The 27,730-nt window shown below is 38.1% G+C and overlaps 1 pseudogene; it reads right to left on the bottom strand.

Annotated features, from left to right (window-relative positions):
• Window positions 1-1,657: 1,657 nt before the first annotated feature.
• On the bottom strand, window positions 1,658-17,574 carry LOC107132016 (dynein light chain 1, cytoplasmic-like; annotated as a pseudogene).
• Between the last annotated feature and the right edge of the window lie 10,156 nt (window positions 17,575-27,730).

Raw genomic sequence — 27,730 nt, 5'->3', positions numbered from 1 at the left:
TTTATGACACTTCTCCTTCTTAGAATGTCTTTTCTTTTCCTCGTATCCACTTTAGTCTTACCTATTCTTCAAGGTTCAGTTCAGATTGTAAAGGAAATTTAAAATGCCCTTCCTGTCTCCATATATGTGAGATGTCAGACTGACTCCAGTTGCTCATGAGAAGGCAATGCAAAACCTTTAGGTCAAAGAGCAAGAGAGATGCTGAAATAAACTGCAAATTTGCAGGTCATATTGGAAGGAGTCAAAGACTTTAGGTGAAATTGATGGATAAATATTTAGTATTCAAAGACTTTAAGCAAATAACAAGAAATTTAAATTGCTACAAGAAGGAGGCATTCCAGATAACAAACTACATGGGATAAGATGAATGTTGCACACAGAAAAGAGAAACCAGACTAGACTAAAGTAGGCTAATAAACACTTTAAACCATTATAAAGATTATTAGCTCTTCCTTAGTGAAGAAAAATGAAGGCTGATAAACACTTTATGGATGTTGATATTTTACCATTCAAAGTAAATGCTTTTACTTTTCAGTATAGATAGTGAACTAATATTTTCAGTAAATATTTTTATTTTCCCAAAGTGTTAAAAATATTTAATTTCTACATTGAAATACCTTTTATATACTTTTAAATCAATACACCTACACTGGGCAGAACTTACTTGACTATTTAGACTTGATTGCTTAGATTAGGCAAAATTAGAGAAGTAGTCTCCCTTATAGGATTCTGTCTCATTGAGGCTTACTTCATTTTGGGTCTGCTACAAGTTACACAAAAGCATGGAAAAAAAAGAGAGGGTGAATGAGAGTGAGGAAGAGAGAGAGAGAGGGAAGTGTGTTAATATGGTTAATTAAAAAAATATTTTGATAGAAGCCATAAGAAAATGATAGGAGTCACATTATGGTTGGAACTAGAAAATGTTAGACTTTATATTCTCTGCTGCTAATTTGTTTAGAATTTATCCTGACAGATATGGTGAGACTTTTATATTTAAACATTCAAGAGGAGTGATATGATTAATCTTATATTTTACAAAGAAACTCTAAAAATTATGTGGAGGAATAAACTGGAGAGAGGTAATCATGGATATGGAGAAGATAGTAAATTCCATTTTGGGTATGTTGTATTGAGGTAGCTCTGAAACATAGGTAATTTTCCCTCACCATCCCGAAACTTCCTGCATCAGTTTGTTAACTGGAGTCTTTTATTAAACTACTCACCTAATGAACTGAAAATTAACTATTAATAATCACATATGCATTAGAAAAAACAAATATTAAAGCAAAAAGGAATTTTACTGAACTCAACTAAAATTAAACCTCTTCATTTTATAAATAAGAGTTATAACTATAAGAATTTTTTTTCACATTTCTCCAACAGATTTATTTCTTTAAAGGAATGGATTTTGAAGAGAGAAAACATGTTGCAGAGAGGTATGGAATATAAAATAAATACAAATGTAAGATGTTTTGCTAATTGCTTTATAACCACAACCAACTAGTACAGAGAATGCCCTGTACAAAACACAGTAAAGGTTCAAAGATGGAGGTGTTCCCTTAGGCAAGGCTGAAGACTTCAATGTCTGGTATTTGGAATTTAGTATGCAGTCCTTGTTTTTGGATGGATCACTGGGTGTGTAGCACAATCCATGCTTTTAACCAGATTTGAACAGGAGAATGGCCACTCGGTCCAGGTAGAAGTAGATGAAGTGTTTGGTTTCATGTGTCACATAACTACCAAAGTTCCTCCCCATGGTGCAGTGCCAGGTGGGGCTGTACTTCTTGTCAAACTCCTTCTTGATATGGACCACAATGTCCTTCTCTATTATATTTCTCCAATGCCTGAATAGCACACTCCACAGAGTCCTGTTGCATCTCCTCCGATATATCAGCATTCTAGATCACGCCCTTTCTGTCACACACAGTTACCAAGGAGCAGGGGCTGGCCGACTGCAACAGTCTTCTGGGGGAAAGGCTAGCAAGATTCACACCTGTGTAGAGAGACAGTTGCTACCGAAGCTGTGGCGCATCTATAAGAAATTTTATGTAAGCTTCATGGTAATTGCAAAGAGAAACACTTGTGGTAGAAAAGCTAAAACAGAAATAAATCAAAGCCTACTGCTAAAAATGGCAACCCACTCTCAGTATTCTTGCCTGGAAAATTCCATGGACAGAGGAACCTGACAGGCTACAGTTTGTGCAGTTGCAAAGAGTCGGACTCAACTGAGCGACTAACACACACTGCTATAAAAGTCGCTAAATCAGAAATGAAGAGCCCGAGAGATGAAGGCAAAAAAGGAATAATAAAACAGACAGAAACAATTACCAAAATGGTAATGGTAAATCCTTACTTATCAGTAATTACCTTAAATGTAAATGGATTAAATTGCCAATGAAATGACAAAGTGACTGGATGGATACAATGCATGATCCAACTAAAATGCTGCCTACAAGAGACTCACATTAGCATTAAGGATGCATATAGGCTGAAAATAAAGGGATGGCAAAAGATAATCTTTGCAATAATAATTAAAATAGATCATGGGTGCCAATAGGTGCTTAGTCACTTCAGTTGTGTCTGACTCTTAGTGATCCCATGAACTGTAGCCTGCCAGGTTCCTCTGTCCATGCAATTCTCTAGGCAAGAATACTGGAATGGGTAGCCATTTCCTTCTCCAGGGAATCTTCTTGATCCAGGGATCGAACTCAAATCTCCTGCATTGCAAGCAGATTCTTTACCATCTACACAACCATAGAAGCTGCCATGATCAGGGGTAACTATACTCAAATCAGACAAAATAATCATTGCATTAAAAGTTGTCCTAAGAGACAAAGAAGGTCACATACAATGGCAAAGAGGTCAATATGTCAAAAGGATATAGCACTTGTACATATATCACACAATGTCATAAAACCTAAATATATAAAGCAAATATTAACAAAACTGAATGGAAAAATAGCAATGCAATAATAGTTGGGGACTTTAATACACCACATTTATCAATTAGCAGATCAGACAGATGAGTAATATGTAAAAAAAAGACTTGAACAACAATATAAACCAAATAAACAGAGGAAATATACACAGAACATTCTACACAACAGAAGCGGAATATGCATTCTTCTCAAGTGCATAAGGGATATTCTACAGGATAGATCACGTTAGGTCACCAAACAAAATTGGAATCATATTGAATATCTTTTCCAATCACAATGGAATGAAACTAGGTATCAATAACAGGAGAAAAATTGAAAAGTTCATAAATATGTGGAAATTTAATAACAATTTCCTGAACAGAAAATAGTTAAAAAAAAAAGTCAAAAGGAAAATAACAGCATTTTGAGACAAATGCAAATGGAAACACACTGTACCAAAATTTAAGGATTCATTTAAAGCACTTCTAAGAGAGAATTTTATAGCAATAAAAAAAACTATATTAATAAAAAAGAAATATCTCAAACAATTCAACCTTATACCTCAAGGAACTAGAAAAAGAAAGTATTTTTCCTTTTGAATATATTTTTTATTATAACATGCTACTTTTATGTATGTATGTGTGTGTGTGTGTGTGTGTGTGTAGCAAGAGGTATATAGACATACATTACAAATACACTATTTTATACAGAAAACATCATATGTAATAGTTAGTCAAAGTTAGATTCTAAAAATAGCTGGATAATTCTCCTGTATTAACCAAAACTGAGTCAACAGGAAAAAAAAAAAAAAAAAAACCTCTCTGGTGTATTTTTATGGTTATACTTTTCATGATTGGTCCAATTGGACTGAATTTTGCATCAAAGGTAAACATTTATTGTATGAATTTCAGATTGTGTGGATTTTTGTGTGGATAATTGAATATTATCCAGTCTATTTAACTAGCATTAGCCATTAATCAACCATTGGATATTGACTGTAATACTTGTACATATTTCCATGTAATCATCACATGGATAAGTTTATAAACATCATGGAACATTTGAGAAGCTCTGATTATACATGTATTCCCCCAATTTAAAGTAAACACTTTAAAAATTTTTGTCAAAATACTTTTAAAAATTAAATTTACCACTATAGATAAGTAATTCTACAGAATTATAAGAAGTTTAGATTTGTTCAAGCTATCTTCAGATGGGTTGTGTGTCTACTAATGAATCTTTGAAACTGGATATAATATGAGTTGATTATTCAAAATCAGTATTTAGAGAAAGAATCTTTGGATTCAAGGTAGAAGAAAATGAATTCTAAAACACTTGTAGTATAAGGTAGGAGGTTGAGAAAAGCAATAGAAAAAAAAATAAACTGAAGTATGTGTGTAGGTGTTCCTGAAATGAATAAGCGTTGTCCAGGCTGACATTTCCTTAGTGTAGTGTCTTATTTAACTGATGGCTTTTCTATTAGAAGGACTTACAATATCTAAACTTTGTGTATGTTAATTCTAGGGAAGTGGCATGTTCTGTCTACACTTATTATTTTGCCTCTAAGGATTATTTTTATTTTATCTTTTATTTTGGGGTATAATTGATTTACCATTTTGTGTTAGTTTCAAATGTACAGAGAAGTGAATCTGTTATACAAATTAATATATCCACTCTTTTTAGATTCTTTTCCCATATTGGTCATTATAGAGTATTGACTGGAGTTCTTTGTGCTACACAGAAGGTCCTTATTAGTTATCTATGTTATTGATATATATAGTAGTGTGTATGTGTCAATTCCAATTTATCCCTCCACCCTTTACCTGTCAGTAACAAGTTTATTTTCCACACCAGCAACTCTTTTGGTTTTGTGAAAGTGTTATTCACTCAGTCATGTCTGACTCTTTGTGACCTCATGGACGGTAGCCCACCAGGTAGATAAGTCCATTTGTAGCCTCTTTTTAGATTCCACTATAAGCAATATCATATATTTGTCTTCCTCAGTCTGACTGTCTTTACTCAGTATAAGAATCTCTAGGCTCAACCATGTTGCTAAAAATAGCATGCATTTTTCCTTTTTCTGGCTGAGTAATATTCCATTATGTATATCTACCAATCTTCATTATCCATTTCTATGTTGATGAATATTTTGGTTGCTCCATTCCTGCCTATTGTGAGTAGTGCTTCAGTGAACATTCAGTTGCATGCATTTTTCAAATTATTGTTTTCTCTAAATATATGCCCAGGAGTGGGATGGCTAGATCATATTGTAACTCTGTTTTCAGTTTTATTAAGGAAGCTCCATACTGTTCTTCATAGTGTCTGTACCAGTTTGCATTGCAGCCAACAGTGTAGGAGGGTTACCTTTTCTCCACCTTCTTTCCAGCATTTATGGTTTATAGATTTTTTGATAATGGCCATTCTGACCAGTGTGAGGTGATACAACATTGTAGTTTTGCATTTCCCTAAAAATCAGTGATGTTGAGAATCTTTTCATATATATCTTCTTTGAAGAAATGTTTATTTAGATCTTCCACCTATTTTTTGATTGCACTGTTTGCCTTTTTTGATATTGAGCTGCATGAGCTATTTGTGCATTTTGGAGATTAATCCCTTGTGGTTTGCTTCACTTGAAGTATTTTCTCTAACATGGAGTTTTCTTTTCATTTCTAAATGGTTTTCTTTGTTGTGCAAAAGCTTTTGTTTATTTTTTTTTCTTTTTTTTGATTTTTTAAATTTTATTTTATTTTTAAACTTTACATAATTGTATTAGTTTTGCCAAATATCAAAATGAATCCGCCACAGGTATACATGTGTTCCCCATCCTGAACCCTCCTCCCTCCTCCCTCCCCATACCATCCCTCTGGGTCGTCCCAGTACACTAGCCCCAAGCATCCAGTATTGTGCATCAAACCTGGACTGGCAACTTGTTTCATACATATTTTACATGTTTCAATGCCATTCTCCCAAATCTTCCCACCCTCTCCCTCTCCCACAGAGTCCATAAGACTGCTTAATTAGCTTTCATTTGTTTATTTTTATTTTCATTATTCTAGAAGGATGATGAAAAAAAGAGCTTGATGTAATTTATATTAGGAAGTGTTCTCCCTGTGTTTTCCTCTAATAGTTTTATAGTATCCAGCCTTACATTTAAATCTTTAATACATTTGAGTTTGACTTTGTGTATGGTGTTAGGGTGTGTTCTAATTTCATTCTTTTAGATAGAGCTACCCAGCTTTCCTAGCACCACTTATTGAAAAGACTGTTTTTTCTCCACTGTATATTCTTGCCTACTTTACCACAGATTATGTGACCATAAATTCATGGATTAATCTGTGGATTTTCTGTCCTGGTTCATTGATCTTTATTCCTGTTTTGTGCTAATACCATACTGTTTTGATGACTGTATCATTTGTAGTATAGTCTGAAGTCAGGAAACCTTATTCCTCCAGCTCTGTTTTTCTTTCCCAAGATGGCTTTGACTATTCAAGGTCTTTTTTGTCTCCACAAAAATTTTAAGATATTTTGTCCTTGTTCTTTGAAAAATGCCATTGGTAAGAGGACAAGGATTTCACTGAATCTGTAGATTGCCTTGGGTAGTATAATCGTTTTGACAATAGTGATTCTTCCAACCCAAGAACATGGTATATCTTTTCATCTACCTGTGTCATCTTTGATTTCTTTCATCAGTGTCTTATAATTTTTAGAGTTCGGGTCTTTTACTTCCTTCAGTAGGCTTAGTGCTAGATATCTTATATTTTTGATGCAATGGTAAATAGGATTGTTTTTTAATTTTTCCTTTTTATCTTTTATTGATAGTGTATAGAAATGCAACAGATTTCTGTGTATTAATTTCATATCCTACAACTTTACTAAGTTCATTGGTGACCTCTAGTAATTTTCTGGTAGCATCTTTAGGATTTTCTACATATGCTATTATGTCATCTGCAAACAATGACACTTTTACTTCTTTTCCAATTTGGATTCCTTTTATTTAATTTTCTTCTCTGATACCCATGGCCAGGACTTCCATAACTATGTTGAATAAAAGTGACAAGATTGGACATCCTTGTCTTGTTTCTGATGTTAGAGGAAATGCTTTCAGCTTTTCACCATTGACTATGTTTGTTGGAGGTTTGTCATATATGGCCTTTATTATGTTGGTGTTAGTTCCCTTTAAGCCCACTTTCTGTAGAGTTTTTATCATAAATGGATTTTGAAATTTGTCAAATATTCTTTTATATATATTGAGATAATCACAATGCTTTTATTCTTCAGTCTGCTAATTTTTGTGTATTACATTGATTGATTTGCATATATTGAAATAGTCTTGCAACACTGGGATGAATCTCACTTGATTAGGATGTATGATCTTTTTAATGTGTTGTTGATTACAGGTTCCTAGTATTCTGTTGAGGAGTTTAACATCTATGTTCATTGGTGATATTGGCCTATAATTTTCTTTTCTTGTGATATCTGTCTGATTTGGGTGTCATGATTCCTCTGAAATTTTTGGGAAGAGTTTCAGAAGCTCTTCTCTAAATGTTTGAAAGAATTTGCTTGTGAATTCATCTAGTCTTGGATTTCTGTTTCTTAGAAAGTTTTTAATCATGGTTTCAATTTTAGTTCTTAAGACTTGTCTGTTCATATTTTCTATTCTTGGTTCAGTATTTGAAGGATGTATCTTTCTAAGAAATTGTCCATTTCTTCTCAGTTGTCCATTATATTGGCATGTAGTTGCTTGTGGGAATTTCTTACAATCATTTGTATTTCTATGGTGTCAGTTCTAACTTCTCCTTTATCATTTCATATTTTATTGATTTGAGTCCTCTTTCTTTTTATCTTGGTGAGTTTGGCTAATGGTTTATCAATTATGTTTATCTTTTCAGAGAACTACCTTTTAGTATCATTTGTCTTTGCTATTGTTTTCTTCATCTCTTTCATTTATATTTGCCCTAATATTTGATTTTTTTCCCTCATACTAACATTGGGTTTTGTTTGTTCTTTATCCTAGTTGCTTCGGGTGTAAGAATAGGTTGTTTATTTGAGATTTTTTCCTGTCTCCTGAGATAAGATTTTGTTGCTATAAGCTTCCCTTTTAGAGCTGCCTTTGTTGTGTCCCATAGCTTTTGGATTATCATGCTTTCATTTTGCTTATCTCTAGGTATTTTTTACTTTTTCTTTGGTTTCTTCAGTGGTTTATTGATTATTTAATAACATTGCTTAGTCTCCATGTGTTCATGTTCTTTAAAGTTTTTTTTTTCCCTGTAATTTATTTCTATATCTTTGTGGTCAGAAGATGCTTTATATGATTTCAATTTTCTTAAATTTACCAAAACTTGATTTGTCGCCCAAGATGTGATCTATCCTTAAGAATGTTCTATATGCACTTGAGAAGTAAGTGTATTCTGCTCCTTTCAGTTGGAATGTCTCACAAATATAAATTAAATATATCCATTCTAATATGTCATTTAAAGCTTGTGTTTCCTTATTAATTTTCTGTATGGATGATCTACTCATTGGTGAATGTGGAGTGTTGAATTCCTCTACTATTGTGTTCCTGTCAATTTCCCCTTTTATGGCTGTTAGCACTTGCCTTATATGTTGCAGGGCCCCTATTTTGGGTGCATATGTATTTACAATTGTTATGTCTTCTTGATTTGACCTCTTGATCATAATGTAGTGTTCTTCTTGTCTCTTGTAACAATCTTTATTTTAAAGTCTATTTTGTCTGATAGAATGTTGCTACTCCAGCTTTCTTTAAATTTTCATTTGAATGGAATATCTTTTTTCCATCTCTTCAGTCTGTATGTGTCCCTGGGTTTGAAATGGTTGTCTGGTAGAAAGCATATATACAGGTCTTGTTTTCATATCTATTCAACCAGTCTGTGTCTTTTGGTAGAAGCATTTAGTCTATTTATATTTTATTTTCATTTATTTATTTTTGTTTGACAGATACTTGCTTTACAGTATTGTCTTAGTTTCTACCAAACATCAACATGAATCAGCCCTAGGGTTACTTATGTCCCCTCCCACCTGAACATCCCTCCCACCTCCCTATCCATCCCACCGCTAATGTATTTACATTTAATGTAATATATATATATATATATATATATATATATATATATATATATGTTCCTATTGCCATTTTCTTAATTGTTTTTGGCTTGCTTTTGTAGTTCTTTTTATTCTCTTCTGTTTCCTGCTTAGAGAAGTTCCTTTAGTATTTATTGTAAAACTGGTGTGGAGGTGCTGGATTCTCTCAGCTTTTGCATGTCTATAAAGCGGTCGAGAGTGCCAGGCTTCGATGGCACAGGAACGGCCGAGAGGAGGTAACCTGCATCCGAGGTCAGGGGGGCGGCCAAGAGGAGTTACCCCACATCCGACGTCAGGGGCGGCAGCCGGAAGGAGCTGCCCCAAGCCCCCACGCCCGAGGCCAGGGGCAGCAGCTGGGAGGACCAACCCCACATCCAAGGAGCCGTGGCTGCGCGGGCACAGGAGGGCCTAGAGGAGCTATCCCACATTGAAGGTCAGGAAGGGAGGCGGTGAGGAGATACCCTTCATCCCAGGTAAGGAGCAGGGGCTGCGCTTTGCTGGAGTAGCCATGAAGAGATACCCCATGCCCAAGGTAAGAGAAACCCAAGTAAGACGGTAGGTGTTGCAAGAGGGCATCAGAGGGCAGACACACTGCAACCATACTCACAGAAAACTAGTCAATCTAATCACACTAGGACCACAGCCTTGTCTAACTCAATGAAACTAAGCCATGCCCATGGGGCAACCCAAGATGGGTGGGTCATGGTGGAGACATCTGACAGAATGTGGTCCACTGGAGAAGGGAATGGCAAACCACTTCAGTATTCTTGCCTTGAGAACCCCATGAACAGTATGAAAAGGCAAAATGATAGGATACTGAAGGAGGAACTCCCCAGGTCAGTAGGTGCCCAATATGCTGAGATCAGTGGCGAAATAACTCCAGAAAGAATGAAGGAATGGAGCCAAAGCAAAAACAATACCCAGCTGTGGATGTGACTGGTGATAGAAGCAAGGTCTGATGCTGTAAAGAGCAATATTGCATAGGAACCTGGAATGTCAGGTCCATGAATCAAGGCAAATTAGAACTGGTCAAACAAGAGATGGCAAGAGTGAACATCGACATTCTAGGAATCAGCGAACTAAGATGGACTGGAATGGGTGAATTTAACTCAGATGACCATTATATCTACTACTGTGGGCAGGAATCCCTCAGAAGAAATGGAGTAGTTATCATGGTCAACAAAAGAGTCTGAAATGCAGTACTTGGATGCAATCTCAAAAATGACAGAATGATCTCTGTTCGTTTCCAAGGCAAACCATTCAACATCACAGTAATCCAAGTCTATGCCCCAACCAGTAATGCTGAAGAAGCTGAAGTTCAACGGTTCTATGAAGACCTACAAGACCTTTTAGCACTAACACCCAAAAAAGATCTCCTTTTCATTATAGGGGACTGGAATGCAAAAGGTAGGAAATCAAGAAACACCTGGAGTGACAGGCAAATTTGGCCTTGGAATACGGAATGAAGCATGACAAAGACTAATAGAGTTTTGCCAATAAAATGCACTGATCATAACAAACACCCTCTTCCAACAACACAAGAGAAGACTCTACACATGGACATCACCAGATGGTCAACACTGAAATCAGATTGATTATATTCTTTGCAGCCAAAGATGGAGAAGCTCTATACAGTAAGCAAAAACAAGACCAGGAGCTGACTGTGGCTCAGATCATGAACTCCTTATTGCCAAATTCAGACTTAAATTGAAGAAAGTAGGGAAAACCACTAGACCATACAGGTATGACTTAAATCAAATCCCTTATGATTATACAGTGGAAGTGAGAAATAGATTTAAGGGCCTAGATCAGATAGATAGAGTTCCTGATGAACTATGGAATGAGGTTCATGACATTGTACAGGAGACAGGGATCAAGACCATCCCCGTGGAAAAGAAATGTAAAAAAGCAAAATGGCTGTCTGGGGAGGCCTTACAAATAGCTGTGAAAAGAAGAGAAGCAAAAAGCAAAGGAGAAAAGGAAAGATATAAACATCTGAATGCAGAGTTCTAAGAATAGCAAGAGGAGATAAGAAAGCCTTCTTCAGCAATCATTGCAAAGAAACAGAGGAAAACAACAGAATGGGAAAGACTAGAGATCTCTTCAAGAAAATTAGAGATAACAAGGGAATATTTCATGCAAAGATGGGCTCGATAAAGGACAGAAATGGTATGGACCTAACTGAAGCAGAAGATATTAAGAAGAGGTGGCAAGAATACACAGAAGAATTTTACAAAAAAGATCTTCATGACCCAGATAATCACGATGGTGTGATCACTGACCTAGAGCCAGACATCCTGGAATGTGAAGTCAAGTAGGCCTTAGAAAGCATCACTACGAACAAAGCTAGTGGAGGTGATGGAATTCCAGCTGAGCTATTCCGAATCCTGAAAGATGATGCTGTGAAAGTGCTGCAATCAATATGCCAGCAAATTTGGAAAACTCAGCAGTGGCCACAAGACTGGAAAAGGTCAGTTTTCATTCCAATCCCAAAGAAAGACAATGTCCAAACTACCGCACAATTGCACTCATCTCACACGCTAGTAAAGTAATGCTCAAAATTCTCCAAGCCAGGCTTCAGCAATACGTGAACCGTGAACTTCCTGATGTTCAAGCTGGTTTTAGAAAAGGCAGAGGAACCAGAGATCAAATTGCCAACATCCTCTGGATCATGGTAAAAGCAAGAGAGTTCCAGAAAAACATCTATTTCTGCTTTATTGACTATGCCAAAGCCTTTGACTGTGTGGATCACAATAAACTGTGGAAAATTCTAAAAGAGATGGGAATACCAGACCACCTGATCTGCCTTTTGAGAAATCTTTATGCAGGTCAGGAAGCAACAGTTAGAACTGGACATGGAACAACAGACTGGTTCTAAATAGAAAAGGAGTTCGTCAAGGCTGTATATTATCATCCTGCTTATTTAACTTATGTGCAGAGTACATCATGAGAAACGCTGGACTGGAAGAAACACAAGCTGGAATCAAGATTGCTGGGAGAAATATCAATAACCTCAGATATGCAGATGACACCACCCTTATGGCAGAAAGTGAAGAGGAACTAAAAAGCCTCTTGATGAAAGTGAAAGAGGAGAGTGAGAAAGTTGGCTTAAAGCTCAACATTCAGAAAACAAAGATCATGGCATCTGGTCCCATCCCTTCATGGGAAGTAGATGGGGAAACATTGGAAACAGTGTCAGACTTTATTTTTCTGGGCTCCAAAATCACTGCAGATGGTGACTGCAGCCATGAAATTAAAAGACGCTTACTCCTTGGAAGGAAAGTTATGACCAACCTAGATAGCATATTCAAAAGCAGAGACATTACTTTGCCAACAAAGGTTCATCTAGTCAAGGCTGTGGTTTTTCCTGTGGTCATGTATGGATGTGAGAGTTGGACTGTGAAGAAGGCTGAGTGCAGAAGAATTGATGCTTTTGAACTGTGGTGTTGGAGAAGACTCTTGAGAGTCCCTTCGACTGCAAGGAGATCCAACCAGTCCATTCTGAAGGAGATCAGCCATGGGATTTCTTTGGAAGGACTGATGGTAAAGCTGAAACTCCAGTACTTTGGCCACCTCATGCGAAGAGTTGACTCATTGGAAAAGACTCTGATGCTGGGAGGGATTGTGGGCTTGAGGCGAAGGGGATGACCGAGGTTGAGATGGCTGGATGGTATCACTGACTCGAAGGACGTGAGTCTGGGTAAACTCCGGGAGTTGGTGATGGACAGGGAGGCCTGGCGTGTGTGATTCATGGGGTCACAAAGAGTCGGACATGACTGTAGGACTGAACTGAACTGAAAGCTTTTGATTTCTCTATAGAATCTAAATGTGATTTTTGCTGGGTGACCTGTTTTTGGTTATAGGTTTTTCCCTTTCATCATTTTAAATATGTCATTTCATTCTCTTTTGGCCTATAGAAGCTCTGCTGAAAAATCAGATTATAATCCTATGGGGAATTCTCTTGCACGTTATTTGTTGTTTTGGTTTTGCTGCTTTTAGTATTTTTTCTTTGTATTTAATTTTTGTTAGTTTGATTAATACGTGTCTTGGCATGTTTCTTCTTTTGTTTATCCTGTATGGGACTCTTTGCATTTCCTGGACTTGGGTGACTATTTCCTTTCCCATATTAGGGATTTGTAAAATTCTCTTCAAATATTTTCTCAGGCCCTCTGTCTTTTTCTTCTTCTTCTGGGGCCTATAATTCAAATATGGATGTGGTTAACATTGCTCCAGACATCTCTGAGACAGTCCTCATTTCTTTTCGTTTTTTGTTGTTGTTGTTCTTTGGCAGTGATTTCTGTCATTCTATTTTCCAGCTCATTTATCCATTCTTCTGCCTCAGTTATTCTGCTATTGATCTCTTCTAGTGCATTTTTTGTTTCATTTATTTTATTGTTCACCACTATTTGTTCTTTAGTTCTTCTAGATTCTTGTTAAACATTTCTTTTATCTTCTTGATCCATGTCTCCATTTTCTTCACAATATCTTGGATCATCTTCACTATCATTACTCTGAATTCTTTGCCAGATAGATTGCTTCTCTCTTCTTAATTTAGTTGTTCCTGTAGGTCTGCAACATATTCCTATCTTCTGATTTTGTCTGCCTTACTCTGTGGTCTTTTTTTGGCTGCAGGGTGGTAGTTCCTTTTGCTTCTGGCGTCTACTCCCTCATATGTGATTTTGTCCAGAGGCTTCTATAAGCTTCTTGGTGTGAGATATTGGTGCCTGTGCTATTGTGGGTGAAGCTGGGTCTTGTCCCTTTGGTAAGCAGGGCCGTGTCAAGGGGTGTGTTTGGGGGTGTCTATGAGCTTAATATGACTTTAGGCAGCCTATCTGGTAATGGGTGAGGCTGTGTTCCTCTCTTGCTTGTTGTTTGGCCTGAGGCATTGAACACTGGACCTTGCAGCTTTTTGGTTGGAGCTGAGACTTGGTCCAATATGGGGACCTCTGGGAAAGTTCCTGCCAATTAATATTTCCTGGGGTCAGGAATTCTCTGGGAGTCCAGCGGCTAGGACTGGAAACCCTCCACAAATAAACCCTCTGGACCCACTGTGGGCACTGTGGTCACAACTCAGAGCCCATGTCCTGCGTATATGTGTTCTCAAAAATCCACAGGTACTAAAGCTAGATTGGGCTCCCTCCTGGGAGCACTTTTCCATTAAGATTTTCCATAGGCATTGGATACACCAGGCTGATAGCGGGTATTCAATCCATGGCTTCTGGAGAACAGAGATTTCTATTCCTCCTCCTTAGTCACATAGCCCCTTGGGCTCAGCTTTTGTTTCAGGCCTACCTCTATGTGTGGGCCATCCTCAAGTGTTTGTTCCTTGCTCAGGTGAAAGGGGGCAAAGGCAGAAACTGACTGGGACTTATGTACTTGCTCAGAGAGAAGGATAAGGCAGCTATGATTTGGGTACACACACTTGCTCTATTGGGAATGCCTCCAGTTCCCACAGAGGCAGGGGCTGGCATGTGGAGAGAGAAGTCACAATGGTAGCCCTACCCCTTGTGCCCCACTCAACAATGGCACCTCACTTCCAAGTCAGTCCACGCTTCCTCCAGGAGTTTTCCTGATTGGGGAGTGCTTCAGCCCATCCCCTCAGGCTGTCCTCACAGAGCTGTTCTCCTCACTTCTGTTCCTTCAGGCCATCTCTGAGCAGCCAACAGGTATCCTCTATCTGGGTCCACTCTCCTAACCCAATGCTTCAGCACCCAGCTCCCATCTGCACTGGGGGACACCCATCTCAGGCTGGGTCATGCAAGGCTGTGGTGCAGATCATCTATGCAAATCTTGTTCTGTCCTGCCCACCACAGACAAACCACTGCATTTTCTTTTGATAGCCCCTGAAGGCCCCTTTCTATTTCAGTGTATTCTGCCACATGTGCGGGGCTTCCCTTAGAGTGGTAACCTCTCATCTTCTTCATTTCCCTCCCCAGGATGTGGTCCCATCCTGTTTACTCTTTTCTTTTTCTTCCATTTCTCTCCATTCTACCTGGTTATGCTGGGATCTTTTCTTGTCCTCTAAGCTGTCCAAGGTTATCTGCTAGTGTTTAGCAGGTTCCAAGTGAATTGTTTCACTTGTAGATATATTCTTGATGTACCTGTGGGGAGAAGTGAACCCGAGATTCTCCTATTCTGCCAACTTGACTGGTCTTCTCTAAGGCTTATTTTTAAAAACACTTTTGGGGTTATAGTAAGACCTCCAAATGATACCAACAAAATTTTTAAAAAAGTATAAAATTAGAATACCAATGTTGGTGGAAGTGATTAAATGCAACATATCATTGAGTGTTTATATGGACATGTATAATATGAACAGTTATGTAGAGAGGTTCATTTCATCCTAGAAGCTATCATATTTTTTTTATAGCCTCATCAAAGATGTTCACCGCATTTTCAAGCTATCAAATTTAAGAATAAACCATATCATTATATCTTGGATCCTCTTTCTGGTATATCCATCAGTATATACCCAGTTGCAAATAAGATTATGTTTCCTTGATTCCTAAAGTCATCATTTCTTTGGGTTCATTCTTCATTCTGTGGCATAAAATATGATTTCTGAGACTTTTTTTTTCTCTCCCTTTTTGCTTGTTTTCCTACCCCTCTAGGTTCAATTCTTCTTCCTTGTTCAACTTGGCTGTTTTACTCATGTTACATCCTCCTTTGTAATTTTAGTTAGTAACTATTAGTACCAGAGCATGAATATTATTCTCTCCTTGTTTAAGAAAACACTATTCATAACTTTGGTCAGTCTTTCAGGGAGAAGACTTCAGTGAAAGTATGATTATTCTTTTGTCTCAATCTTTTTGGCTTGAATTAGTTTATAGCATGCTATTTGAAACAAATGAATCTGAGCAAACTCTGGGAGATAGTGGAGGACAGAAGAGCCTGGCATGCTAAAGTTCATGGGGTTGCAAAGAGTCAGACACAACTGAGCACCAGAATAACAACATTTGAAACACATGCTATGCTTCATGCGTCTCTTATTCAACATGTAGTTTCAAAGAGGAAATGAAAAACCCATGTTAAACCTAACTTTATTTTGTTCAAGAAAAGTATATGACAAAGACAGATAATATTTTTCAAAATACCTCATCCCACTGTCCTTTAAAAAGTCTAATTTCTTCCTTGGTTCCCCAGGGGAATATGTTTTCATCTTTATTTCTTGGCCTGGAAAACAAGGTTTCAAGAAAAATCCCTTTTTGGTTGGGGTTTGTATTATCTACAGGAAGATTGAAGGGGAAAAAGTCTATTTTGTTTTTAAATAACTGTAAATTATGCTTTCACGGCTTCTTTAACCAAAAAGTACTGATTGGGCCAATCTTGAACTGAGCTAAAAACAGAGATAACTTCCTTTTCATTTCTACTTTGTACAGTTAAAATAAGTAAAATTAAATCCGTGGGATTTTTCAAGACTCTTGGCACAAATAAAAAACTCTTTTTGGCTCTTATACAATGTGGAAGTTAGTAAATATTTGTTAACACTCATACAACAATGGTCTAAGAAAAATATTTCGAAGAAGAGAATGTTTCTTCCCCTAAAAATTCTTCTGTTTCAAAACCAAAGATATTGGAGGTGATCCTAAGATGGCAGAGGAATAGGACACGGAAACCACTTTCTCCCCCACAAATTCATGGAGGGAATATTTGAATACTGAACAAATTGCACAAAACAACTTCTGAATGCAGGCAGAGGACATCAGGAACCCAGAAAGGCAGTCCACTGTCTTCGAACGGAAGTAGGAAAAAACATAAAAGATAAAAAGAGACAAAAGAGGTAGGGATGGATATCCGTCCCAGGAAGGGAGTCTTAGAAGAGGAGAGGTCTCCAAACACCAGGAAACCCTCTCACCAGTGTGTCTGTGGGGAGTTTTGAAATCTCAGAGGTCAACATAACTGGGAGGAAAAATAAATAAATAAATAAAACCCACAGGTTATGTGCCTAATGGCAACTCCCAGTGCTCACATCCACTACCAGCAAGCAGGGGCTGAACAGGGAGGCATGGGTTGCATTGCATAGGCTAAGGACCAAGCCTGAATGCCCTGAGGGAAATCTGAGGGAACTAATGTGAGATAGCATCCCAAACTGTGGGATAGCCAGAGAGAGAGAGAGAGAGAGAGAGAGAGAGAGAGAGAGAGAGAGAGAGAGACTATCCAGTGAAAAGCCCTAACCTAACGCACTGCCAGGCCTGCTCGCAGAACAAAGGACTGAGCGAATACCGGAGGAGAGCTAGCAGGTTGCAGACGAGCCTATCCCCGGCCAGAGACAGGGAGGCAGGTGGGGGGCAGCCAGAGCCAGAAAGGGGAAATCTAAGCCTCAGAGAGGCATCCTCTACCAAACTTCAAGCAGGTTCCCAGTTGCTAACCAAGTCCTCCTGGGATCCTTGATGGTTGACATCCGCAGGGAGGGTCACAGCCAGAGATCAGCTCTCAGAAGACACACGGAACACCTGAAGTGGGCGTGCCTGCTGCCACCCAGGAAACCGAGCGGCTGGTACCGGGGAGGTGATAAGATGTACTCCCCAAATGGGGAGACTGTGCTTGCCAAACACATGGTCACCTGAGCTGCTCAGATCTTGGAAGGGCACAAAACGCAGGCCCAACCAAGTCTGTGCCTTTGTGGACTACCCAAGAACCTGAATCTGAACGACTTAGATCTGGAAAGTGCACACAACCCTGGGCCCGCCTCAGACAGTTCCCTGGAAGAGCAACCTACAGCCTGAGAGGTGTAGACTGGGAAAGCACATGCACATGAGTAGGGGCAAACCTGGTGTGGCCAAGACACTGCGAGCACTCCCCACATATGCCGGTGATATTTGTTTGCAGTGTTCCTCCCTCCCCACAGCATGACTGAACAAGTAAGCCTAAATAAGTGACCACCTTTGCCCTCTTGTGTCAGGGCAGAAATTAGACACTAAAGAGACGAGCAAACAGAAGAAGCTAAAATAAACAGAGGGAACCAGTTTGGAAGTGACAGGTGCAACAGATTAAAACCCTGTAGTTAGCACCGACTACATTGGAAGGGGACTATAGATCTTGAGAAGTATAAGCCGGATCAAGGAACTATCTGAAACTGAACTGACCCCACACTGCCCGCAACAGCTCCAGAGAAATTCCTAGATATATTTTACTATTATCATTTAAAAAAAAATTATTTTTAAGCCTTCTATTACTCCTTTAATTTTCATTTTTATAACCTACTATTAACTTGCAAAACAAAGACCCTATTTTTAAAGCAAACTTCATATATATATTTTACAATTTTTTGTGACTTTGCTTTGTTTTTTTTTTCTTTAATATTGTATTTTTGAGAGTCTAAACCCTACTCCATATTTTTAATCTTTGTTTTTTGATATTTGTTATCAATTTTATACCTTTAAGAACCCAGTCTTCAGTACCTATTTTTTCTTGGGAGTGTGATTACTGGCTTGATTGCTCTCTCCCCCTTTTGACTCTCCTTTTTCTCCACCAGGTTGCCTCTGTCTCTTTCCTTCCCCTTCTCTTCTCTACTCAACTCTGTGAATCTCTTTGTGTGTTCCAGGCTTTGGAGAACACTTAGGGAACTGATTACTGGATGGATTTCTCTCTCTCACTCCTTTTGATTCCCCCTTTTCTCCTCCTGGTCACCTCTATCTCCATCCTCCCTCTTCTCTTCTCCATGTAACTCTGCAAACCTCTCTGGATGTCCCTCACTGTGGAGAAGCTTTTCATCATTAATCTAGATGTTTTCTCAATGGTGCTGTATAGATAGAGAAGTCTTGGGGCTACTGTAAGAATAAGACTGAAAACCAGAGACAGGAGGCTTAAGTTCAAAATATGAGAACACCAGAGAACTCCTGACTCCAGGGAATATTAAATCGATAAGAGCTCACCTAAAAGCCTCCATACCTACACTGAAACCAAGCTCCACCAAAAAGCCAACAAGTTCCAGAGCAAGATATACCATACAAATTCTCCAGCAACGCAGGAACAAACCCTGAGCTTCAATAAACGGGCTGCCCAAAGTCACACAAAACCAACAGACACTTCAAAACTCACTACTGAACACTTCATTGCACTCCAGAGAGAAGAAATCCAGCTCCAACCACCAGAACACTGACACAAGCTTCCCTAATCAGGAAAACTTGACAAGCCACCCATCTAACCCCACCCACAGAGAGGAACCTCCACAATAAAGAGGAACCACCAACTGGCTGAATAAAGAAAGGCCACTCCAAACACAGCAATCTAAACAAAATGAAAAGGCAGATAAATACTCAGCAGGTAAAGGAACATGATAAATGCCCACCAAACCAAACCAAAGAGGAGAAGATAGGGAGTCTACCTGAAAAAGAATTCAGAATAATGATAGTAAAAATGACCCAAAATCTGGAAACCAAAATGGAGTTACAGATAAATAGCCGGGAGACAAGGATTGAGAAGATGCAAGAAAAATTTAACAAGGACCTAGGAGAAATAAAAAAGAGTCAATCAATAATGAATAATGCAATAAATGAGATCAAAAACACTCTGGAGGGAACCAACAGTAGAATAATGGAGGCAGAAGATAGGATAAGTGAGGTAGAAGATAGTATGGTAGAAATAAATGAAGCAGAATGGAAAAAAGAAAAAAGGATTAAAAGAAATGAAGACAAACTCAGGGACCTCTGGGATAATGTGAAACGCCCCAATATTCAAATCATATGTGTCCCAGAAGAAGAAGACAAAAAGAAAGGCCATGGGAAAATACTTGAGGAGATAATAGTTGAAAACGTCCATAAAATGGGGAAGGAAATAGTCCCCCAAGTCCAAGAGACCCAGAGAGCCCCAAACAGGATAAACCCAAGGTGAAACACACCAAGACACAGTTTAATCAAATTAACGAAGATCGAACAAAGAACAAATATTAAAGGCAGCAAGGGAAAAACAACAAACGGCACACAAGGGGATTCCCATAAGGATAACAGCTGATCTTTCAAGAGAAACTCCTCAGGCCAGAAAGGGATGGCAGGACATACTTAAGGTGATGAAATGGAAAAACCTACAACCCAGATTACAGTAACCAGCAAGGATCTCATTCAAATATAAAGGAAAAATCAAAAGCTTTACAGAAAAGCAAAAGCTGAGAGAATTCAAGACCATCAAACCAGCTCTTCTACAAATGCTAAAGGATCTTCTCAATATGGGAAACACAGAAAGGGTGTATAAACTCAAACCCAAAACAACAAAGTAAGTGGCAACAGAATCATACTTATCTATAATTACCTTAAATGTAAATGGGTTGAATGCCCCAACCAAAAGACAAAGACTGGCTGAATGGATACAAAAAAAAAAGACCCCTATATATGTATGGACAATAGACCCCCCTCAAAACAAGGGACACATACAGACTGAAGATGAAGGTCTAGAAAAGGATATTTCATGCATATGGAGACCAAAATAGGGCAGGAGTAGCAATACTCATATCAGATAATATAGACTTTAAAATAAAGGCTGTGAAAGAGACAAAAAAGGACACTACATAATGATCAAAGGATCAATCCAAGAAGAAGATGTAACAGTTATAAATATATATGCAGCCAACATAGGAGCAGTGCAATATGTAAGGCAAATGATATCAGGTGTGAAAGGGGAAATTAACAGTAACACCATAATAGTGGGAGACTTTAATACTCCATTCACACCTATGGATAGGTCAACTAAACAGAAAATTAGCAAGGAAACACAAACTTTAAATGATACAACGGACCAGTTAGACCTAATTGATAGCTACAGGACATATCACCCCCAAGCCATGAATTTCACCTTTTTCTCAAGTGCACATGGAACCTTCTCCAGGATAGATTACATCCTGGGCCATAAATCTAGCCTTGGTAAATTATAAAAAAAAATTGAAATCATCTCAAACATCTTTTCTGATCACAATGCAGTAAGATCAGATGTCAACCACGGGGGGAAAAAAAGGTATTAAAAATACAAATATATGAAGGCTAAACAATACACTTCTGAGTAACCAACAAATCACAAAAGAAATAAAAATAAATCAAACTATGCATAGAAACGAATGAAAATAAAAATGCATCAAACCAAAACCTATAGGATTCAGTAAAAGCAGTGGTAAGGGGAAGGTTAATAACAATACAAGCCTACATCAAGAAAAAGGAGAGAAATCAAGTAAAGACCTAACTCTACACCTAATGCAACTGGAAAAAGAAATGAAATATCCCAGGTTGAGTAGAAGGAAAGAAATCATAAAAATTAGGGCAGAAATAAATGCAAAAGAAGCAAAGGGGACCATAGCCAAAATCAACAAAGCTAAAAGCTGGTTCTTTGAGAAGATAAATAAAATAGAGAAACCATTAGCTAGACTCATCAAGAAACAAAGGGAGAAGACTCAAATCAACAAAATTAGAAATGAAAATGGAAAATCACTACAGACAACACAGAAATACAAAGGATCATAAAAGACTACTATCAGCAACTATATGACAATAAAATGCACACCTTGGAAGAAATGGAAAAATTCTTAGAAAAGTAAAACTTTCCAAAACTGAACCAGAAAGAAATAGAAAATCTTAGCAGACCCATCACAAGCATGGAAATAGAAACTGTAACCAGAAATCTTCTAGCAAACAAAAGCGCAGGACCAGATGGCTTCACAGCTGAATTCTACCAAAAATTTAGAAAAGACCTAACACCTATCCTACTCAAACTCTTCCAGAAAATTGCAGTGGAAGGTAAACTTCTAAACTCACTCTATGAGGCCACCATTACCCTATATACCAAAACCAGACAAAGATGCCAGAAAGAAAGAAAACTACAGGCCAATAACACTGATGAACATAGATGCAAAAATACTTAATAAAATTATTGCAAACAGAATCCAACAACATATGAAAAATATCATACATCATGACCAAGTGGGCTTTATCCCAGGGATGCAAGGATTCTTCAGTATTTGCAAATCAATCAATGTGACATTAACAAATTGAAAGAAAGAAACCGTATGATTATATCAATAGGTTCAGAGAAAGCCTTCAATAAAATAAAGCACCCATTTATAATTAAAAACCCTCTAGAAAGCAGGAATAGAAGGAACATACCTCAACATAATAAAAACTATGTATGACAAATCCACAGCAAGCATTATCCTCAATGTTGAAAAATTGAAAGCATTTCCCCTAAAGTCAGGAACAAGACAAGGGTGCCCACTCTCACCATTACTATTCAACATAGTTTTGAAAGTTTTGGCCACAGCAGTCAGAGCAGAAAAAGAAATAAAAAGAATCCAGACTGGAAAAGAAGAGGTAAAATTCTCAGTGTCTGAAGATGACATGATCTTCTACATAGAAAACCCTAAAGACTCTACCAGAAAATTACTAGAGCTAATCAATGAATAGAGTAAAGTTGCAGGATATAAACTTAGCACACAGAAATCCCTTGCATTCCTATATACTAACAATGAGAAAAGAGAAAGAGAAATTAAGGAAACAATTCCATTCACCACTGCAACGAAAAGAATAAAAAATTAGGCATTAGTTCTGTTCAGTTCAGTTCAGTCGCAGAGTCATGTCTGACTCTTTGCGACTCCATGAATCACAGCAGGCCAGGCCTCCCTGTTCATTACCATCTCCCGGAGTTCACTCAAACTCACATTCATCGAGGTGGTGATGCATCCAGCCATCTCATCCTCTGCCGTCCACTTCTCCTCCTGCCCCCAATCCCTCCCAGCATCAGAGCCTTTTCCAATGAGTCAACTCTTCACATGAGGTGGCCAAAGTACTGGAGTTTCAGCTTCAACATCAGTCCTTCCAATGAACACCAAGGACTGACCTCCTTTAGGATGGACTGGTTGGATCTCCTTGCAGTCCAAGGGACTCTCAAGAGTCTTCTCCAACACCATAGTTCAAAAGCATCAATTCTTCGGCGCTCAGCTTTCTTCACAGTCCAACTCTCACATCCATACATGACCACTGGAAAAACCATAGCCTTGACTAGATGGGCATTTGTTGGCAAAGTAATGTCTCTGCTTTTCAATATGCTATCTAGGTTGGTAATAACGTTCCTTCCAAAGAATAAGCATCTTTTAATTTCATGGCTGCAGTCACCATCTGCAGTGATTTTGGAGTCCCCCAAAATAAAGTGTGACACTGTTTCCAATGTTTCCCCATCTATTTCCCATGACGTGATGGGACCAGATGCCATGATCTTCATTTTCTGAATGTTGAGCTTTAAGCCAACTTTTTCAGTCTCCTCTTTCACTCTCATTAAGAGGCATTTTAGTTCTTCTTCACTTTCTGCCATAAGGGTGCTGTCATCTGCATATCTGAGGTTATTGATATTTCTCCCAGCAATCTTGATTCCAGTTTGTGCTTCTTCCAGCCCAGCATTTCTCATGATGTACTCTGCATATAAGTTAAATAAGCAGGGTGACAATATCCAGCCTTGATGTACTCCTTTTCCTATTTGGAACCAGTCTCTTGTTCCATGTCCAGTTCTAACTGTTGCTTCTTGACTTGCATATATGTTTCTCAAGAGGTAGATCAGGTGGTCTGGTATTCCCATCTCTTTCAGAATTTCCCACAGTTTATTGTGATCCACACAGTCAAAGGCTTTGGCATAGTCAATAAAGCAGAAATAGATATTTTTCTGGAACTCTCTTGCTTTTTCCATGATCCAGCAGATCTTGGCAATTTGAAATCTAAAGACCAGCTTGAACATCTGGAAGTTCACGGTTCACGTATTGCTGAAGCCTGGCTTGTAGAATTTTGAGCATTACTTTACTAGTGTGTGAGATGAGTGCAATTGTGCAGTAGTTTGAGCATTCTTTGGCATTGCCTTTCTTTGGGATTGGAATGAACACTGACCTCCAGTCCTGTGGCCACTGCTGAGTTTTCCAAATTTGCTGGCATATTGAGTGCAGCACTTTCACAGCATCATCTTTCAGGATTTGAACGAGCTCAAATGGAATTCCATCACCTCCACTAGCTTTGTTCGTAGTGATGCTTTCTAAGGCCCACTTCACTTCATATTCCAGGATGTCTGTCTCTAGGTGAGTGATCACACCATCGTGATTTTCTTGGTGATGATCTTTTTCGTACAGTTCTTCTGTGTATTCTTGCCACCTCTTCTTAATATCTTCTGCTTCTGTTAGGTCCATACCATTTCTGTCCTTTATCCAGCCCATCTTTGCATGAAATATTCCCTTGTTATCTCTAATTTTCTTGAAGAGATCTCTAATCTTTCTCATTCTGTTGTTTTCCTCTATTTATATACCTAAAGAAACAAAAGACGTATATAGAAAAGTATAAATCACTGATGAAATAAATCAAAGAAATAAATCACTGATGAAATAAATCACTGATGAAATAAATCAAAGAGGACACAAATAGATGGAGAAATGTACCATGCTCATGGATTGGAAAAATCGATATAGTGAAAATGAGTATACTACCCAAAACAATCTATAGATTCAATCCAATCTCTATCAAGCTACCAGTGGTATTTTTCAGAGAGCTAGAACAAATAATATCACAATTTGTATGGAAATACAAAAACCTTGAGTAGCCAAGGCAATATTGAGAAAGAAGAATGGAACTGGAAGAATCAACCTGGCTGAGCTCAGGCTATACTACAAAGCTACGGTCATCAAAACAGCATAATACTGGCACAAAGACAGAAATATAGATCAATGGAACAAAATAGAAAGCCCATAGATAACCACGCACCAATTACACCTTATCTTTGACAAAGGAGACAACAATGTACAATGGAGAAAAAACAATATCTTTACCAAGTGGATTTTGGAAAACTGGACGTCCACTTATAAAAGAATGAAACCTGAACACTTTCTAACACCATACACAAAAATAAAATCAAAATGGATTAAAGATCTAAATTTAAGACCAGAAACTATAAAACTCCGAGAGAAAAACAAGATAAATAACTCTCCGACATAAATCACAGTAGGATCCTCTATGACCCACCTCCCAGAGTAATTGAAATAAGAACAAAAAGAAGCAAATGGGACCTAATTAAACTTAAAAGCTTTTGCACAACGAAGGAAACTATAAGCAAGGTGAAAAGACAGCCTCCAGAATGGGGGAAAATAATAGCAAATGAAGCAACTGAAAAAGAATTAATCTCAAAAATATACAAGCATCTCATACAGCTCAATTCCAGAAAAATAAATAACCCAATCAAAAAATGGGCCAAAGAACTAAACAGAAATTTCTCCAAGAAGACATACAGATGGCTGACTAACACATGAAAAGATGCTTAACATCACTTATTATCAGAGAAATTAAAATCAAAACCACAATGAGGTACCACATCATGCCAGTCAGAATGGCTGCTATCCAAAAGTCTACAAACAATAAATGCTGGAGAGAGTGTGGAGAAAAGGGAACCCTCTTACACTATTGGTGGGAATGCAGACAATTACAGCCACTATGGAGAACAGTGTAGAGCTTCCTTAAAAAACTAGCAATAGAACTGTCATATGACCCAGCAATCCCACTGCTGGGCATACGCACCAAGGAAACCAGAATTGAAAGAGACATATGTACCCTAATGTTCATCACAGCACTGTTTATAATAGCCAGGACATGGAAGCAACCTAGATGCCCATCAGCAGATGAATGGATGTGAAAGCTGTGGTACATATACACATATGTGTGAGTATACACATACTCACCCTTTAAAAAGAATACATTTGAGTCAGTTCTAATGAGGTGGATGAAACTGGTACCTATTATACAGAGTGAAGTAAGCCAGAAAGAAAAATACCAATACAGTATACTAACGCATATATATGGGATTTAGAAAGATGGTAATGATAACCCTATATGCGAGACAGCAATAGAGACACAGATGTATAGAGCAGTCTTTTGGACTCTGTGGGAGAATGCGAAAGTTGGATGACATGCAGATAACACACAACCCTTATAGCAGAAAGTTAAGAGGAACTAAAAAGCCTCTTGATAAAAGTGAAAGAGGAGAGTGAAAAAGTTGGCTTAAAGCTCAACATTCAGAAAACGAAGATCATGGCATTTGGTCCCATCACTTCATGGGAAATAGATGGGGAAACAGTGGAAACAGTATCAGACATTATTTTGGGGGCCCCCAAAATCACTGCAGATGGTGACTACAACCATGAAATTAAAAGACGCTTACTCCTTGGAAGGAAAGTTATGACCAACCTAGATAGCATATTCAAAAGCAGAGACATTACTTTGCCAACAAAGGTCCGTCTAGTCAAGGCTATGGTTTTTCCAGTGGTCATGTATGGATGTGAGAGTTGGACTGTGAAGAAGGCTGAGCACCAAAGAATTGATGCTTTTGAACTGTGGTGTTGGAGAAGACTCTTGAGAGTCCCTTCGACTGCAAGGAGATCCAACCAGTCCATTCTGAAGGAGATCAGCCCTGGGTGTTCATTAGAAGGAATGATGGTAAAGCTTAAACTCCAGTACTTTGGCTACCTCATGTGAAGAGTTGACTCATTGGAAAAGACTCTGATGCTGGGAGGGATTGTGGGCAGGAGGAGAAGTCGATGACAGAGGATGAGATGGCTGGATGGCATCACCGTCTCGATGGACATGAGTTTGAGTGAATTCTGGAAGTTGGTGATGGATAGGGAGGCCTGGCATGCTGCAATTCATGGAGTTGCAAAGAATTGGACACGACTGAGCGACTGAACTGAACTTAATGTATATTATCATATTTGAAATAGATCACCAGTCCAGGTTCAATGCATGAGACAGGGTGCTCAGGGCTGGTGCACTGGGATGACCAAGAAAGATGGGATGGGGCGTGAGGTGGGAAGGGGATTCAGGATGTACACTCATGGCTGTTTCATGTCAATATATTGCATAACCACTACAATGTTGTAAAATAATTAACCTCCAATTAAAATAAATTAAGAAAAAAAAAAAACAAAGGTGTTGATTTGCACAGAGAAAGGTTGAGTTTTCTGTAAAGGGATGTAACTTTCACAGCTGAATACTATTTTTTTAAGAAAGTGATTTTTAAGAATAAAAATACTTGGTTCTCTTCTGCTGAGTCTGTAGTGATCATGCTTTATAGGCTTATTTGATTAGATACACCTCTTGAAAGAGTTCAGGATAACAATGAATTCAAGCTTAGTATCTGTAGCAGTGACACCTAAATCATACATTATTTTAAACCACAAATTACTGACCATCTGGTCTTTAAAAATATCCTTATCTTAGAAGGTGAAAAAAAAAAAGTTTGGCAAAGATATTCTGAAAATATTTCTCCCTCAGGGTGAAAATCTAAAAAGTTTCTGCTATCAATTTTCATATCCATATCATTTGGATACTTTGGCCAATATGAGTCTGTGTTAGTTGATTCCTCAGACTTAATTTATTTCTGTTGTATTTATATTGTGAGAGGTGAATAAATCAAAATTCTTCCATAAAGGATGCTTGTTTAGTTTACTCTGATTCTTTTCTTTGGTTACAGATTGTGCTTTCACCCAAGAGTGTGTTACTTTTTTGTTCTAAGGTTTCTCTTCAAGGTCTTTTGTTACTCCTTTCAGGCAGAGTAGTGCTCCAAGGATTATATGAGTATTAAGGCTAAGAGCGGGAACAGTACATTTTCCAACAGAATTGAGTGAGATGAAGCTAAGGTGGAAACGAAATGAAAGTACTGGGTTTTTGAGAAGTTGGATAAGCCTCATAAGATAGGGATTATCTGAAGAGGCAAAGTAA

This window comes from Bos taurus, chromosome X (assembly GCF_002263795.3).
Source record: "Bos taurus isolate L1 Dominette 01449 registration number 42190680 breed Hereford chromosome X, ARS-UCD2.0, whole genome shotgun sequence".
Taxonomy (NCBI): Eukaryota; Metazoa; Chordata; class Mammalia; order Artiodactyla; family Bovidae; genus Bos; species Bos taurus.
The sequence above is the reverse complement of the archived record's forward strand: the minus strand, read 5'-3'. Positions and strand labels throughout refer to the sequence as shown.